This window comes from Ambystoma mexicanum, chromosome 6p (genome assembly GCF_040938575.1).
Source record: "Ambystoma mexicanum isolate Mex_15411 chromosome 6p, UKY_AmexF1_1, whole genome shotgun sequence".
Lineage (NCBI taxonomy): Eukaryota > Metazoa > Chordata > Amphibia > Caudata > Ambystomatidae > Ambystoma > Ambystoma mexicanum.
The window spans coordinates 1,214,235,667-1,214,248,227 of record NC_090935.1 but is presented as its reverse complement, the minus strand read 5'-3'; the positions used below and the strand labels follow the sequence as shown (position 1 = coordinate 1,214,248,227).

General features: G+C 45.5%; 1 protein-coding gene across 2 annotated transcripts in view; it reads right to left on the bottom strand.

Moving 5' to 3' along the window:
* The window catches only part of GKAP1 (G kinase anchoring protein 1), a 1,031,394-nt gene extending 1,027,158 nt beyond the window's left edge, over positions 1–4,236 (bottom strand). For both annotated transcript variants that reach the window (XM_069625871.1, XM_069625874.1), the window contains exon 1: positions 4,090–4,236. The gene's annotated coding sequence lies outside the window, so the exon portion shown is untranslated. The remainder of the gene's footprint in view (positions 1–4,089) is intronic.
* Between the last annotated feature and the right edge of the window lie 8,325 nt (positions 4,237–12,561).

Here is a 12,561-nt window from a genome sequence, read left to right as displayed (position 1 = left end):
TACATGCATTGTTGTCTTAAAGACCGAAAGATCACCTCAATGCACCAGAGTGTTGCGAGGTAGCATTACGGTGGCATAAATCTCAGCACAAGTGGGTAATAGCCTTATGTACACACTAACCCTGGTTCAGAAACCCTGAGCTGTGCAACAATGGCATCCTTAGAATATCACATTGTCCCCACCACCTTTCACGAGTGGCAGTATTGCAACATATCCTCAAATGAGTCAACGGATCTATAGCAGCCTCCCTACCATTTTGTTCTTCAACTACATTCAGCTTTCACACAGTCTATTGTGGTCTGGCCCACATCTGTCCTCAAGTTTGCCAGCACCAAATATAAAAAGGTAATAGGAGTTTTAAAAAAAGCCACTACGATTTAAAAGCTCGAACCCATCTCGAGCCCATAACACATCCAAAAAGGTTTGCTAAACTATTGCTCCTTTAAATTGCATAGACAGTCTTGTTTCTAAACACTTTTAGAATATAACTTCCCATCTGCAAACCCGATCCATGAACCATCTGAATGGATCCAAAAGCACCCTTGATACCACAAAACATTCCTTTTACCTTCTACATCAAACCATCCCAGCGTACATAGCATTTCACCCGCTTTCCCATCTAAGGTATAGCTACCCCGGGTAGGGGCTCAATACACTAACCTCCAGACAAGCCAGATACTCTGAGGCCACTACGGTTGGCAGAGTATAAAAGCTTTGAAAAATAACATAAGCTCCTTCATTATACGTGTAGATCGCGACACCTCGTTTTAAGCTTCAGGTATGGTTTATGAAGCTGTGCCAGAATTTATGAAGATGTACACATTAATCTGGAACCAAGAAAATATCTACCCGCAGCCAGATCTGAAAATGTCACAATATTTGTTGCTTCCACTGAAATTAAACACCTGCTTCCGCTATATTTGAATAGTGCCTAAGAGAGACGATGCTGGGGCCTGTGGCCATCACACATTGGTAGGTTTAGAGGCAATGAAGGTTTCCTAGTCACCTTTTCATGGGGGTCAATAGCTTAACACCTACAACGAATTTAGGGATAAACGAGTGAGACTGAAGCCCTTAGCAGCTAGCTCTGAATAGCAAGCCAGGAGGAGCCAAAATGGCCCTCGAGAGTGGGGAGTGTTCCGTTTCCATTTTCAGGTTGCAGCAACACAAGGACCAATTCCACCCACCCACGTGAGAAATGTAGTGATTGTTAATGTATTGCTAAAAGTCCAAGCAGTACACATTCATGATGTAGAGGCAAAAGCATAAAAAGGTGAGAACTTTCGAACTAGTGCAAAGACTTCAAGCACTTAATAGTGCTGTATATAGGCGAGTTATGACCCCAAAGGATCTCTGCCCCCTTCAATATATGTGCACAATTTCCTGGCGCACAATTCCGATAATCACTGCTCTGATCTAAAACTTAATTAAGGAGGTTGATCTACAATTGCTTCACGGTCTTTTGTAATGCCATAATAAGTTGGGGGCGGGGGGGGGGGTCTAAAAAAGGCAGGACCACTGTGGCTTCTTCCTGGAGCTTTAGGCAGTTGTCTAGATCTCATCTACACTGTAACCAAACAAGGAAACACCAAGTCCTAATAAACTACAAGCACAAGTAAGCTAAAGAACATCCCCAAACAATATAACTAGCACCAAAAGAACATATTTAGAATGGGGCTGAGCTGTAAGCTTGTGCCAAATAGAGTAGCCTTGGCAGCTGGATGCAGTTGTTGCACATAATCTGGCTGTGTCCACCACGACTAAACACAAGGAGCAAGCCAAAAGATGGGCAGCCAAGGCTATGACTATAAAGGATTTCATCAGGAATCCAATAACAATGAGTTCACCTTAAAACAAATGCTGCAGGGCAAACCAGGGCACTTGAACAGAAAGAAGGTCGATGACACTCAGGTTTGAAGAGTGGACATAGAAGGGTGAAGTTAAGTCAAAACACAGCAGACCAATAGAGTCACCAAATCACTAGAATATGACCTGGTAGCTAAAACTGTAAACATCTAGAAGACCAGCACAATAAAATGTACATATTATGCCCATGAGGGAAGATGTGCAATTGTATAAAACCTCTTTGCCCGGTGAGTAGGCTACCTACAGTTTCCGCTCACTTTTTGTCTGAGATTTTGCAATCCAGCCATGCCAACACATGACATGGAGTAAATGAACTAGAGAGACATGGACGAGATATTGCAAGAAACATGTGCAAAGTTAATGAGCAAATTATACGGACCGGAGATGCCGTCCAGCTTTAGATCAGCTATACAAAAAGTATGGGGAACATTCCAAACGAAATATAAGCGAAAGAAAATATTTTATATGTAGGAATGTTCCCTGCAAAGCTGTATGTAATAGCGGGAGAGCCAAAATGCATTTACTGATCCTTAAACTGAAGCAGAGTGTGCGGAAAAACTGCATTGGTTAGGTCAGCACTCTATGCTTTTTCAACTCGGCTAGAAGAATTAGGGTGAATAGGTTAGATCAGAAGATGCAGCGAAAAAGCAAAGTCAAAACAAATCCTTCCCCGACTAATCAGATAAATTAGCAATTGGCTGGTGGTTCCCGTTTCGCTTAAGGTGATATCAGATTTAATTTTAGATAAGAAACATGGTACTCAAGACTGACTCCTCTTCAAAAGCAGCTTGATCATCATCTATTAATACTGCATATTTAAATACGGTGTCAAAAATCTTCTGTTTGTTTATTTGATCCAAGGAGTAGGCATTCCTATCTTCTGATTAGAAAAGTCTTAACTTTGTTCTTCAAATGTCATAGGCATGTTAATCCTTGATGCAGTTGGACTGAATTATAAACAGGAGTTAAAAATGACCAAATGTTTGAAGGTAGTTCATCAAGCAGCGTGGCCTCGACTTAAGCTGTTCTGTCTGGTATTTAAATGGCAGAAGTAGTGAACCGACGAAGGAAAAGCATGTTCAACTGGTCCAAAGTAACCAACTTCGAGAGTATGCACTTTGACAGATAGAATCTGCTCGTTCAACTCCTTGGTGGCATTTCAATTAGGTCCATGAAATCAGAATAGCGAGTTTTCAAGACCGTCGGTTAAAGAAATCGATCTACTTATAAAGGACACAGATGGTGTTCCGCTAGACAGTTATCGGAGTCATAGTGTGAAGAATGCATTGTTTGCCATTTGCTTTATTTCAGGCGTTCTGCTGCTGAACCCATCTACAGAAACACGCCAACCATGGGTGACAGATGAGGGAATTCACGTTTTACGTCTTGTTTTCGCTAAAGTTTGCGTGGCTAGCTGCATGAGTAGCGGTCTGTAAGAAAGCAACACGCGTTACCTGCACGTCTGTGCAATTTATAAAGCAAATACTTTACGAAAACGTCACTCTTGGAAGATCAACATTAAGACACATGACAGTACACAACGAAGAACGGATTTTGCTTTAAGAATATGGTACATTTAATTTGCTCTATCAAATAGAGAGGGGGAAATATTACTGAAGAGAACATTTAAAAAAGGAAAAGCATAGCAACAAGATAATCACTAAAAAAATAAGCACCGCCCCCCACCCAAAAGTAAACAATCATTATTACGAATAGGGTGATCAGAAGATTCCGTGTTACAGGGACACACGGTCAATTTGGGCATCCGTTAACCAAAGATGCCTTGTAATAGTTGCACATTTGGATAGAATATATTCAACGAAACATCCGATAGCAGATTTGTTAAAGCAAATCCCATTACCGTGAAGTGGGTACAGCTAACGTGGACTGCCTGGTCTTTGTCACCTTGATTCGCGAATCATGCACCAGGAGGGAGGTTTCCTTCTCCCACAAAGCAGACACCCTCTCGGTGACCCCACACCCTCAAAGTTCCAATGACCTCTGCAATGTGCTCCCACCATTACTCAGGCAAAACTCTCCGTTGCACCCAGATTCGACTCAGCTTCCTCCAACACTTTCTAGTGCGAAACCTAACCCCATCGATTCCACATACCCAGATTCCCACTCTTTCATTTACCCACATCACTTTTGCCATGGCCTATATTCAGTAGGCTGCACCCAAACACTGCCCCCAATCCCCCCCCCCCCAGCACCGCCACTCACCAGGTACAGTCTGTCTGGCGACTAGTTCACAGCAGAGGAAACGACCTAGCGACTGCGATCACGTGATACTCACGTAAACCGCTGAGGGACGCACATGCGCGATCTCCCCGCCCTCCATCCAGCCCCCCTCCCATCATTGCGAGCGTCTGTTCGGCTGCCGTTGGTCTTCTATTGGTTTAGAGCGGTGTTTAGGGGCGTGGCGCAACAAACAAAAACAATTGCCAGAACGAGGAGGGAGGAGGAAAGTGTAGATGCTGAGACAGGCGAATAAACAGCCAGAAGGCTGGAAACTCGGGAACATGGCATGGCCTTAAGGCTGGCAAAACATGTGTCAGGGCCCCATTTTAACATAATGTTTGGGATCTTCTTACCTGCAGTTTGAAAAAACAATTCGAGTCACAGGTGGAACGCTTAGCTTATACTGGAGATTTAAAGGAAGCTAGCAAAGGTAGATTATCACAGGACAGCCAGCGCGCAAATGCAACACTAAATGTTCAGCGAAAAGATAATAATTGCGCTTTGTCAGCAAGTGGCTAATGTAGTTGAAACCGCAGTAAAAAGACTAGTTGATTAGAATGCTAAAGGCGAGGGCCTTATGTGTCAGCAAAGCCAGCATGTAAGGCACGGGCGGATTTAAGTCAAAGGGCCCAGTAGGCAAAAGGGCTCCAGGTGTGTGGGTCATGGAGACAGAGCCTAGAGTGGGCAGAGTTGCACACTGATGAACTTTGGGGACAAATCATTTTTTAAAGTTGTGTTTTTTTTTACAGTTTTCTGTGTTTTGGGGTCGACTCCAGCTAGAGACAGCTGGGCCTCCTTGCCTGGTTTTGCTGTCAGTGGTGGTTATATGGAATGATGAAGCCTGAAGTTACCATTGGCAATTCTAGGGTTCAAGGCAATGGGAACATTTGAGAAATAAACCATTTTATTTTAGGAAAGTGAATCTGTTGTCTGTGTCTTGCTTCATGATGCCCTCACACCCTTCTATTAAAAAGTTCAACAGCCTGCAGAGGACTCACTAAGACTGTTTTTGAGTGCAAGACTCCTCATGCCACTCCTTCTATAAGGCTGCTGGCTGTAAACAAATCAGTTAGCTTTGCATGCAGGTCTGGGTCATACTGGTAACTGGAGGGAGGGCCCTAAAAGTGCCAGGACTATGGGCTATTTGAACATGGTACAAGGGGGTTGTCCTGACAACTGTGTTTAAATGGTCTACTTTCTTATTCTTGTAAACCCAGGGTTGTTTTGTCATGTAACATACATTCAAATTTCTTTTTGTATGTAGTAGTAATCAACTGAGCAATTGACAGTACAGACAAAAATTGGAAGTAAAAAGTAAAGACAGCTTTTATTTATTTAGCTGTTTATGCATTTCATAGTCATGCATTTAAACTTATTTTAAAAAGTTTTTTATATCAAAGTTCAGTTTTGCCAAGTGTAGTTTGTTTCTTAACATATACAAATCCTTTGTAGTAACTGAAATGGTAACACACTTTAATTTGTACACACCTAGAGCAGTTTTTTTGCTTTACATTTTTGTGCATAACCACCACCTAAAATGACAAGTGATAGCTAAAATACACATTACAACCATAAAGAGAAACATAGTTAATATTGTCGCAGTTGGTTGTGTTTAGCCAGGCTAGAGGGTGACCTAACACATGGTCAAATTTGAGAAATAAACCATTTTATTTTAGGAAAGTGAATCTATTGTCTGTGTCTTGCTTCATGATGCCCTCACACCCTTCTATTAAAAAGTTCAATGGCCTGCAGAGGACTCACTAAGACTGTTGTTGAGTGCAAGACTCCTCATGCCGCTCCTTCTGTAAGGCTGCTGGATGTAAACACATCAGTTAGCTTTGCATGCAGGTCTGGGTCATGCGATCACAGATCATTCTAGAAACTGTAATTCTCATTCCCAAATGCCATGGGAGCCACCAGATGTGCGTAAATAAAGATGTATCCAAACCTTCATGTAAACAGTCTAAACAGAAAATGTATGTAAGCATAATCACTTGATAATTGCTTTCCGAGTACGCTCTAAATTGTATCAATCCTCTAATTCTATTATTTATCTACGTTATAGCAGAATTGAGCTAGTTGGAGGGAGAAGAGAACAATCTTGTATTTACATATATTCTTTAATTCATATTGATAATAATGAAAAAGTGATTTAAACGAAGACCGTTAAAATTCACATTAAAATCTGTATTCCATTCTACAATAAGCATAACAAAATTAAAGAAAAAACCATTAATCTTCATGATTCATAATACAAAAACAAAACATTTAAGCAACATGACAAACAAAATTAAAGTTTTAACATGTGACCTTAGAGGTGAGTTATATAAGAAGGAAACTTGAATGTAGTCCCTTATTTTTTTAAATTTTTTTACCAACTTTATTTTCTTCTCATGGATTCATACTTACAAATATTCACGTGAGGAGCAGTATACTTAAATCTTAATATTGTACTTATCTCCTTCCCCCCCCAGTTCGTTTTCAACTCTGTAGTACGTCCATGAGTTTTAACATTTATAACTCCCCCCCTCTTCTTTTGAACTTCAGCATGTTTCCCCTTTTCAACCCTCCCCCCCTCCAAGAACTGGGCTGGTTCCGCGTTTGTCCACCGTTGGGTTATGCTGTTACAGTTCGGGCCTTGTCTGCCTGTGTTGGTAGGTGGTGTGGGCCCTTCCGAGTTTCTCCTTGTCAAGGGGCCTTAGTTCAAAATCGATCTCAGCAGGTTAGATCTATGAAAGGAGGCTTCCCTATCTGTGACATAGTCTATGAATGGGTCCCACACCGCCCTGAATTTTAGGTATTTATTGTCCTTTAAGGCCCCTACCTTCTCCATTGCCAGTACGTGCCATATCTTGACCCACCAGCACGCGACCACTGGGCCTTCACAGTTTTTCCATCTCTGGGCCAAAGTTATTTTTGCCGCGTTTAGTAGTTGAGTAATCAAGGTAGCGTTGTTGCCTGTCTCTGCATAGACGCCTTCGACTGCGGTCCCCAAGAGTATTACCTTTGGATCGTATGGGAGTTGTTTCCCCGTGATTTCCCTTATGTGTCCCAGTATCTCTTTCCAATATATTTCAGCCTTGGGGCAAGTCCACCACATGTGGTATAGGTCCCCACGGTTGCCGCATTGTCTCCAACAGTTAGGAGGATAGGCTTGATTCATTTTGTTTAATCTGTGTGGGGTTAGGTACCATCTTGTGTATAGTTTATATGATGTCTCTTTGATCGTGGTGCATTTGTATGCTTTCTGGGCCCTTTTCCAGATCTGACCCCATTCTTCCTCCGTGATAGGGGTCCCCAGGTCCTTCTCCCAGTTGTCTCTGTAAGAGATTCGGTCCTCCATTCGGGCACTGTCTAGGAGCTTATATATCCGCGCTATTGCTTTGTGGGTCTGGCCTTCCTGTAGGGTGAGTTCGAGACCTGTGGGAGTCCTAGTGGCCGCCTTTTTCACCCCTCCTTGGGAGATCCAGTGCCTGATTTGTATATACTTGAATCTTTCCCTTTCCCCTATGCCGAATCTCCGCTTGCATTCCTCAAATTGCAGTGGGGATCCTTCGTGGTAGAGGTCTTTTAGATAGATCGGGTGTGTCTGCCCCCAGTTTGCCCAAAAACTGTCTCGTCTCCCCGGGGTGAAGTCTTGGTTGTGTGCCATCGGTGTGAAGGGCCCCAATCCGGGGGCTATATGATGTTTTCTAAGTGCTGTGTCCCATGCTTTTAGTAGATTCCAGTAGTTGTCCCTCTGCCTCTCTGGCCCCTATCTGTAGGGCTTGTAGGGTCCCAATGGGGATATTAGTTTCTCCCTGTTCTATTTCCACCCATCCCTTGTGAGGGTTTCCTCCCGTCCACGCCACCATGGGGGCTATCCGGGATGCCAGTACGTATCTTTCGATATCGGGGAGTCCCAGCCCTCCCGGTAGGGGTGGTCTGGTTAGGATTCTTTTCTGTATTCTGGGCCTCTTCCCATTCCATACGAAGGTCACCAGGTCCTTCTGTAACTTTCTACACATTTGGAGGGGGATTCTATCGGGAGAGAGCTAATAACATATAGGAGGCGTGGCAGGAGGATCATTTTCAGAGCGGATATACGCGCGAACCATGAGAGTTCTTGGGCGTCCCATCTCGAAAGGTCCTCCTTTAGTTGTTTCCACAGTGGGATTATGTTTTCCCCGTATAAGTGTTTGTATTCCTGTGTTAATTGGATTCCTAGGTAGTCTATGGCCTTGGGCTCCCAGGTCAGTGGGTACTGGGCTGACATTCTTTGGGGTATCGTTTCTTCTTCAGTTATGTTGAGGGCTTTTGATTTTGTGTAGTTAATGGTGAACCCTGATGCTTTAGCGAATTCCTGGAGGCTTCCTAGGGCCTTGGGTAGTGACTTGGCGGTGTCTCTTAGGAACAGAAGGATGTCATCCGCGTATAGGGCGACTTTGTGCTCTACCCCTCCTGCTATTACCCCTTTTATGTCTCGGTCCTGTCTTATGGTTTGTGCCACTGGCTCCATAGCCATTGCGAATATGAGGGGGGGATAGTGGGCATCCTTGCTGTGTACCTCTGCAAATTTGTATATTTGTGGTGGGTTTGCCGTTGATTATAAATGTGGTTGAGGGGAGTCTGTAGTTTGCCAGGACCATCCTTGTAAAGGTGGGGTCACAACTGTATTTCTTCAGGGTTAGCTCCAGGTATGCCCAGTCTAGGCTATCGAAGGCCCTGCGTGCGTCTAAGGCCGCTATGGAGAATTTCTGTTTTGTTTTGTTCCGTATGTCTATGATATCTGCCGCCCGCCTAATGTTGTCCTGCGTGTGTCTCCCTATGATGAATCCCGCTTGGTCTTCGTGGATTATTTGGGGTAGGACCCTCGCTAGTCTGTTTGCTAGGATCTTTGCATATAGCTTGGTGTCGCTATTGAGTAATGATATTGGCCTGTAACTCGTGCAATCTGTGGGGTCTCTCCCTGGCTTCAAGGTGAGGACTGTGGTTGATTTGCCCATGTCTGGTGTGATTGTCCCGGTTTCCCTAATGTAATTGAAAAGGTTTGTTAATGGCCCCAGCAGCTGGTTCCTGAAGGTTTTGTAATACCCATTCCCAAATCCGTCTGGCCCAGGTGTCTTATTATGTGGGAGGTGTGTTTTGGCGTCGCTTATTTCTTGGGCTGTAATGGGCGCCTGGAGGTTTAGGTTGTCTTCTTCCGATATCTGTGGGAGGGTTATTTTGGCCATATAATCTAGCTGGAGCTGCGGGGATAGGTCCTCTTTCCCGAGGAGGTCTCGGTGGAATTCTTCCATGATATTTAGTTTTGCCTCTTCCGATGTGCTTGTCCCCCCTTTAGGATTCTTGATACTGACTATGTAATTTCGGGCTTTTTGTTTATTGAGTTTAGCTGCTAGGAATCTGTTGGCTTTGCCACCGTGTGTGTAGTAGGACTGTTTAGTGCGTAGTATGAATTGTGCGGTGTGATCTGTCATGTGGGTTTCTATTTGGGCTCTCAATTTTTCGGAGGTTCCTCACTGTTTTGGGTTTTTGTTTGGTCTTGTGTTGTGTTTCCGCCTCCTTCAGTTCTAGTTCCAATTTCTGTTTGAGAAGCTTTCTTTCCCGCGTGTATGCTGTGGTTTGTGATATGAATTCTCCCCTCATGACTGCTTTCCCTGCGTCCCATATTACCGCCCAGTTTGTTTCCCCGTTAGTGTTGTCCCGAAAGTAGTTGTCCAGCGTTGTTTCCATGTGGGCTCTAAGGGCGATGTCTCTGAGTATGATCTTGTTCAGTTTCCAGGTTCTGTGAGGGCGTGGTGTCTCTTTTATCGGGGCCATTTTTAGGATAACTGGTGCGTGGCCTGTGAGGTATTGTACTCCTATTTGTACATCTTCGATCTGTGGGATGAGGGTGGATGAGGTCAGGATCATGTCTATCCTCGAGTAGCCCCTGTGTACCGGTGAGTAGTGGGTAAATTCCCTTTCTGTGCTGTGAAAGAATCTCCACGTCTCTATTACCCCTAGGTCTCTAAACAGTTTACCTAGTGCTTGTCTGTTCCTACTGTCTGCCACTGTGGGGGGGGGGGGTCTTATTAAGGGTGGGGTCCATTATGCAGTTAAAGTCTCCCCCTATAATGATTCGTCCCTCGCATCGGCTACCCAGGTTTTGCAGGATTTCGCTTAAGAAGGTGTCTGGCCTGTCATTTGGGCCATATAGTGCTATTAGGTTATATGTCTGTTCGTGCAGGGTCCCTTTGAGTAGAAGAAATCTGCCTTCTGTGTCCCTATATACAGACTTTTTCTTGAATGGCAAGTTGGTGTTTAGTAAGATTGCAACCCCTCTGGTTTTACTCCCCCCGTCCCTGGAGGAAAAGTATTGTTTGGAGAAGGTTTTGTGGGCCATCCGTTTCTCGTCTAGGGCAAGCAGGTGCGTTTCTTGGAGGAAAACTGTTGCGGCTTGGAGTTCCGATAAGCATGTTAGTATGCTTCGTCGTTTCACTGGCGAGTTTAGGCCCTGTACATTCAGAGATATGATCGTTAATTCAGGCATGGGTCTTGTGTGGGGTCTGCTTCACCATCTGTGTGCCCTCTTTTGGTGCTGAGTGTTGTACGGTGTGTAGTCGCGGTCCATGCCTTAAGCCCATCCCAACCCAATCCATCCCAACAAAAAGAAAACATTGTGAACTTGTTAACTTGTGAACTTGCTCTCGCCCTCGGGGTGGTGGGACCGAGGAGTCTTTGCGCCTTCTCTGGGTTCCTCCCGGAGCGTTGGGTCCCTTGATTCCCCGGGCGTCCCAATCGCCCAGGCGTTTCTAGGCTTGTTAAGGGTTCCAAGATTCCCCCTCCCCCTTCCTTCTCTGCCCAGACTTGTTCAATCTTTTCTCTAATTTTACCTTTCGTTGTGTTCCTTCTGCTGTCATCAGCCTCTCCTCCATTCCAATCCCGGGGTTTCTAGCGTTTCATGTGTTTCGTTCGTTAGTGTGCAGGGTCCGTTCCCTTGGGGTTTTCGGTAGCGTGGGGCCCTCTGGTGTGAATTCTCTTGTTTGACGTCGCCTGGTTGACGTTGCTGGACCGTTCCCATCTTCTGGGTCCTCCCCCCTTTCTTGGATGGCGTGTTTCGGTATCTCTCTGAGGTTCGTCTTCTTCTAGTTGCAGCAGAGCTATCCCTTCTTCGCATGTAGAGATGTGCTGTGGTTTACCTCCCCATGTGAACTGTAGTCCGAAGGGGTATGCCCACCTGTATGTGATGTTTTGGGCTTTCAGGGCTCTCGTGACTGGTTCAATCAGTCTCCTTTTGTGCAGGGTAGATAAGGCTAGGTCCTGGAAGAGTCGGATCTGGTTACCATTGATGGTGATCGTCTGTTGTTTACGGGCTGCTCGTAAAATGTCCTCCTTAATTAAATATGAAGACATTGCCATGACCACGTCTCTCGGCCGGGTTCCCAGGTCACTTTGTTTGGGTCCCACTCTGTGTATTCTGTCGATGGCTGTGCTTTCTGGTGGGATGTCGTTGAGCATACTGCTGAAGCATAGCTGGAACGTGTCTTTGAGGTCCTTGTCTCCAATCGTTTCCGCCAGGCCTTTGACTCGTATATTGGACCTCTGTGAGCGAATCTCAAGGTCCTCTGCTTGTAGTTCTAGGTTATGTGTGGCCCTGGCGATCTGTTCTAGGAAGATGCTGTTCTGTTTTACTTCTTCTGTTATGTCTGAGAGGCCTCTTTCCGCTGTGTCAACTCTGTCTCCCAGTTCCACCATGTCCTTCTTTACCTCTTGGAGGGAGGACTTCAGTTCCTCCCGGATCATGCCCAGTTGACTCTGGAGGGATTCCATCATTCTGTTTTCCATGTTTCTCAAACAATCTTGCAGGTCCTCCTTGCTTAGTGCCATCGAGCTGGTGGCCGGTGTGTCTGTTTCTGGTTCAGTACTCGGGTCTTCCATGTCCTCGTGTTGGTTTGCTTCCTGAGGTTGCCCCCAGTATAGTTCCAGCTGTCTGCTTCGTGCTTTTGCCGTGGATCTGACTCTTGCAGGGGTGTTCCTTTGTTTAGTGCCTGGCATCTGTTTCTTGGGGGGAGTTACCCCAGCACGAGTCTAGGTGTGATGGCGAGAGTTCAGGGGCCAGCGCCCGCTTTTGCGTTCGAGTCCCACGAAACCGGGCACGTGTGGGTAGGCAAGCGTTCTGAAGAGGAGCCCTCCGCGCCAGGGTCCGCTGTTTATTGACCAGCAGCGTGTGTAGCAGCATGAGTTTGGGGATGGCAGATTCCCAGTACGGTCCAATATGTTTTAAGATGCGTTCTGGCCCGTCCCTGGGGGTCACGTTGGCTGGTGTGATTGAGCTGCGCCTTGTTACAGAGTCTTGCGGGGGGGCCGGGTCTGCTGTTGGGGCGTTCTCTCACCTTAGGACGGTGTTGGTGCGTGGTGTGTGCCCCATGCTGGTGACAGGCGCCCCAAAGGGTTGGGACCATTGAGTTGTGGCTCTTGGGTGGTGGTCGC